A 6,000-nucleotide genomic window follows, 5' to 3' on the forward strand; every position below is an offset into this window, starting at 1 on the left:
TGGGAGAGCAGAGGAAAGGGCTGGGAAACCAAGCCCTGGGGATCAGAGGTCAGAACTCTCCCAGCCCTTCAAGTTATTTTGGTTCTAGAATGTCCACTATGGGCCCCCAGGTGCTGGCTTGTTCATGATGGACAGCTAGCCAGCCTGGGGAGGGAGCAGGACAGGAAACCAGCAGCTTGCTAGCCGCCACAATGAGGAAGCAAGCCTTGACTTTGCTGGCATGCAGACCTCCAGAGAGGCAGGAAATCTGTGGCCCTCAAAGGTGGGGGGAGGTGCAGATCAAGAAGCAGGCTACAAGCCGGGCACCGGTGGCTTATGCCTGTAACCCTAGCTACTCAGGAGGCTGAGATCTGAGGATCATGGTTCAAAGCCAGCCCAGGCAGGAAAGTCTGTGAGATTCTTATCTCCAATAAACCACTAGAAAACCGGAAGTGGCACTGTGGCTCAAGCCGTAGAGCGCTCGCCTTGAGCTGAAGAGTGCAAGAACAGCACCCAAGCCCAGAATTCAAGCCCCAGGACCTACCCCCCAAAAAAAAGAAAGAAAGAAAATGGTGGCTGAGAAAGTGGGTCAAATTCTGCAATCAGCAACCAGAGGGCTGGAGGTCCAGGGGATTCCTGCCACTTATTTATTTATGTTTGTTGATCGTGGGGCTCGAACTCTGGGGTTGGGCGCTGTCCTTGCGCTCTTCAGCTCAAAGTAAGCCCTCTGCCACTTGAGCCACAGTGCCACTTTTGGTTTTCTGGTGGTTCATTGGAGATAAGAGTCTCACGGACTTTCCTGTCCAGGCTGGCTTTGAACAGTGATGCTTAGATCTCAGCTTCCTGAGTAGCTAGGATTACAGGTGTGAGCCACTGGTGCTGGCCCATTTGTTTTTGCTTGGGGGGGGGGTTGGGACAGAGGAGTACTCCCGACCAGAGCCTTGAACTTGAACTCTGGACCTGGACACTGTCCCTTAGGTTTTTGTGCTCAAGGCTATTGTTCTACCACTATGAGCCACAGTACCATTTTCAGATTTTTAGTACTTAGTTGGAGATAAGAGTCCCACAGTCTTTCCTACCCAGGATTGTTTTGAACCTCCATCCTCAGATCTCAGCCTCTGGAGTAGCTAGGATTACAGGTGTGAGCCACCAGCACCTGGCCTGGTTAATACTTTATAAAATTATAGCCGTGCAATATGACAAGGCAGAGGTTGCCATTGATACAATCCACAGTATGCCCGTTGGACTCCAATGTTCTCAATCTTCCCTCTGTCTCTGTGTATTTAGTTCGCTGCAGCTTAATCACATGTACAGTTAACTTTTATAACTTAGGGTATTTGTTTCCTATTCCTTTAACTTAAAAAATTATATTCCTCCCTATTTATTTCACAGATCCGAATATCGATCTTGGGGTGGGGTGGGGTGGGATAAGGGGAGTAGAGGTGGGAGTTGGCCATCTAGAAATGTGTGGAGTGGTTTCTGGTTCTCATAAGACTGGGAACAGGGGACAGAGAAACTACAGCGTCATGTGCAGTAAATAAGACTGTCCCTTCCCAAGTGTGGACGGTAACCCAGGTTAGGGGTGAAAAATGACTGGCCCGTGTTCTCAGGTGGACTGTGAAGCTGTTCTTTCTAACAGGTTTACACTCTTGCCTGACATGTCACCCAATGGCCTGGGTCAGACATGAGGTGTGTTATTACTGCCACCTTGATAATGCCCTGGAGGTGGGGTGAAGTCGGGGCGCAACATCTCCTGAGACATGATTCACAGTGTGACTCATGCTGTCAGAGAGGCACCCGAGGGAATGTGTTTTTCCTGCAAGCTGGTGGCTCAGCCCTTCCCCGGATCTCCTAGGGAACAGCACTGTGCCTTCAAAGGAAACAAAAAGGCTTCCTCACGTGTTAAAAAAAAATCATGCCAGAATAAGGCTCCTTTGCCTTCAGAACACAATATTATTCTTACACCAAGCTTAATACAGTTCTTTTTAATATATTTTTAATTTCAGATCGTTTTGGACTTACAGAAGAGATAGTCCTGAGAGGTCCTGTGTTATTAACAATCTACATCAGTTGCCACGATGGCCTTGGTACCAACATGTTATTAAGGTAAAGCTCATGATTATTTAGATGTCATTAGTTTCTACCCAATCTTTTTTTTTTTTTTTTTGTCATCATAGGGCTTGAACTCTGGGCCTGAGCGCTGTCCCTCAGCTCTACAGAGTGACCAGTGTTTAATTGGAGATAAGAGTCTCACAGACTTTCCTGCCTGGGCTGGCTTTGAACTGCCTCCTCAGATCTCAGCCTCCTGAGTAGCTAGGATGATAGGTGTGAGCCACAAGGGTCTGGCTTAATCCAGAGTATCTTTTTCTTTTTCTTTTTTTGGGGGGGGTTGGGTCCAGTCATGGGGATTGAACTCTGGGCCTGGGCGCTGTCCCTCAGCTCTTCAGCTCAAGGCTAGCTCTCTACCACTTGAGCCACAGTGCCACTTCCGGCTTTTTTCTTTTTGCTTATGTGGTGCTGAGGAATCGAACCCAGGGCCTCATGCATGCAAGGCAAGCACTCTACCACTGAGCCACCTTCCCAGCCCCAACCCAGAGTTTCTAACAGGCTACACCATTCACACACACCTAGAACACTCATCTTGCTCACCTCTGGGTGCTCTTGCTTAGTGAGGCTATCTCCCCCCACCCTCCAGGAACACCCAAAGGGTCTTCTCTCCTCTATCATCCCCCTCTCCATTGCCACCATTTTGGCTGCCCATCCAGCACTGCCTGGAGTAGTCCAACTCCTTTTCATGTTCTCCCTGCTTTCCAGTCTTTCCCCTTCTGCACCAATCTCTGCCCCGACATGCAAGGAGATTTCTGCTTTGGTGGTTGTGGTGGTGTGTGTGCATGTGTGCATGCATGCACTGGTCCAGAGCCTTGAACTTGAACTCAGGGCCTGGGCACTGTCTCTTAAGCTTTTGTGCTCAAGGCTAGTGTTCTACCACTTTGAGCCACAGTACCATTTCCAGATCTTTAGTAGTTAACTGGAGTCTGTGAAGTCCTTGCTAGAGAGGCTAGCAGAGGCTGTTTGCCACCTGCCCCTTGCCATTGGGTCGCCTATATCCTGTCATCTCTCAGCTCACCTGCTTGTTCCCTCCGTTTGTTTCTTGGTTGCTGTTTATTTTCCTAGAAAATTCCCTTCTTCCCCGGTCTTCCCATCCAGATCTCTAAATTGCAGAGCACACGGCTCCCTGGTGTTTCTAACTCGTTCTTCCCCTGCAGCTCCATTTCTTCCTCCTGTTCCTATCTCCATCAGGGGTGCAGAACTTCGGGCCTATGGGCTGCATAGACTTGCACAATCATTTAGTACACCACAGGGGCTGGGAAGGTGGCTCAGTGGTAGAGCGCTTGCCTTGCATGCATTAGGCCGCCCTGGGTTCTATTCCTCAGCACCACATAAGCAGGAAATATAAAGCCAGAAGTGGTGCTGTGGCTCAAGAGGTAGAGCACTAGCTTTGAGCTGAAGACCTGAGGGACAGCGCCCAGGCCCAGAGTTCAGGCCCCAAGACTGGACACCCCCCCAAAAAAAATTAGTACACCACAGGACAGGCACGTAATGCTTCTGGTTGGCTGCAGGTACCTGTATTGATATCTATCTATCTATTTATTTACTTATTTTTGTCAGGCCTGGGGTCTGGGTCTGGGCACTGTCCCTGAGCTTCTTTTGCTCAAAGCTAGCACTCTACCACTTGAGCCACAGCGCCACTTCCACTTTTTCTGTTTATGTGGTACTGAGGAATTGAACTCAGGGCTTCATGCATGCTCTACCACTAAGCCACATTCCCAGCCCCTGTATTGATAATTTATTTTTATTTTTATTTATTTTTTTTGGGTCCGGTCGTGGGGCCTGAATTCCGGGCGTGGGTGCTGTCCCTCAGCTCTTCAACTCAAGGCTAGCGCTCTACCACTTGAGCCACAGCAGTAGTTCCAGCTTTTTATTTCCTGCTTATGTGGTGCTGAGGAATAGAACCCAGGGCGGCCTAATGCATGCAAGGCAAGCACTCTACCACTGAGCCACCTTCCTAGCCCTGTATTGATAATTTTGTATGGCCCATAATCATGTTTTGTTTTTTTTTTGTCCATCTTGGGGCTTGAACTCTGGACTTGGGTGCTGTCCCTCAGCTCTTCAGCTCAAGGTGAATGTTCTATCACTCAAGCCACAGTGCCACTTCTGGTTTTCTAGTAGTTAATTGGAGATAAGAATCTCATGGGCTTTCCTGTCCGGGCTGGCTTTGAACTGCTATCCTCAGATCTTAGCCTCCTGAGTAGCTAGGCTTACAGGCATGAGTCACTGGCTCCTTGCTCATAATCATGTTTTCAATAGCCCTTGGAAGAAAAAAAGCTCTATCTCTAAAGCTAGACCATTCCACTTGTGTGTCACTTGTGTGTCTACACACACACACATTTGTATTTTATATCTACACATGTTTGCATTATATATGTGTGTATATATATATATATATATATATATATGCAGACAATTTTTGTGTTTGAATTAGTTCCTACAGTTGCCTGTAACGTCACAGACAAGGTGACTTAACCAAATGGGATACTACTGCCAAGCTGAGACCAAGGTGCAGGCGGGCCTCTCCTCTGGGTTTTCAGACAGTGGTCTTCTCCCAAGTCATCTTCACCTAGTTCTGTGTTTGTGTTCTAATCTCCTTAATGGGAGTCAGACTGGATTAAGGACTACCTTAAAGATCTTATCTTAAGGTAATTACATGTTAAGGACTGTACATCCCGTACTGTTGCGTTCTGAGGGCCTGGGGGCTGGATTTCAACACATAAAGTGGACCCACTTTGGGCCACTTTCTACCTATGTACCTATGTACTCCTCGGCTTCCTGGCCAAGGAACCCTGCTGTACTGGAGACTAAGGAATCACTTGACCCCAGTTCAAATCCTACCTCTGTGGCACACCGTGGGAAGAGGGACCTAGCTCTCCCATGTCAGGGCGTCTTTCCAAATGCTGACTGTGGGCCACGGCTGAGGGCCAGCGTCCCTGCTTGTGCCTGTTGCTCTGCACTGGAGCTGTGGCTGCCTTGTGTATTGTCACTGTCCCAGGATGGAAGTGTTTTGCCCTGGTGTGATCTGGAGTGGTAGCTGTCAAGCCACATGCGGCTCCGGAGCACATGGATGTGGCCAGTATGACTGAGGAACTGAAAATTAATCTTAATTGGGACTTGAATGAGCACAGCGCAGGGCAGCGCGGCTGTGTACTCTCAGGGCTTTCTCAGGTCCGCCCCACAGAATTCCTGCGTTAGGCCTGGTCATCTTCTATCCTGGCTGTTAGGACCATTCTTTGGCTTTCTTGTTTGTGTGCCTTCTTGTTTGGAGGTTCTGGGGGTGATGGAAAGCAGGAGGGACTGAGCTTGCTGACTGGTCTCAGCCCTTTGAAGGTGTGACTGCAGCCCCAAGGATGGTCCCTCATAGCGGGACACACGGACAGCATTTCCCTCTGGGTGACACCACATCTGTCCTCACTTGGATAATCCCGAAGACGTTCCAAACCCAGCGATCCCATCCTCTAGCTGACAGCCTCCTGCCTGCTGGAGAAGCATTGTCACCTGCCACTCACCCTACCTCCCTTCAGGGCTGGTCTCTGCCCTTGTCTGCCTACCTCTCAACCCCACTCAGTACTTCAGGGTGGCCGCCTGCCCTCCAAACTGCACCAAAGTTTGAATCCTAGGCCCCAGCTATGTGACGCAGCAGTACCTGGCTTAAGTCCCTCCAGGGCTTCCGGTGGCTCCCAGGCCTCCACCGGAAAGGTCAGCTGCAGATCTGGTCCAAGAAACCTGCTGTGACCTTCTCAACCCTAGGCCCCTATCTTTATGCCATCTGCGCTCTGAGCTCCTTTCTCTCTTGCCTCAGGGTCTTTGCACAAATATGGTTTCTGCGGGTAACCCAGTTCCTCCCATATCCTTTAGGGAAGAGTCCTGCCATTCTCCATCTCTCTCCCAACCCAGCCCATCCCGGTA

Source organism: Dipodomys ordii, unplaced genomic scaffold (assembly GCF_000151885.1).
Source record: "Dipodomys ordii isolate 6190 unplaced genomic scaffold, Dord_2.0 Scaffold1, whole genome shotgun sequence".
Classification (NCBI taxonomy): Eukaryota; Metazoa; Chordata; class Mammalia; order Rodentia; family Heteromyidae; genus Dipodomys; species Dipodomys ordii.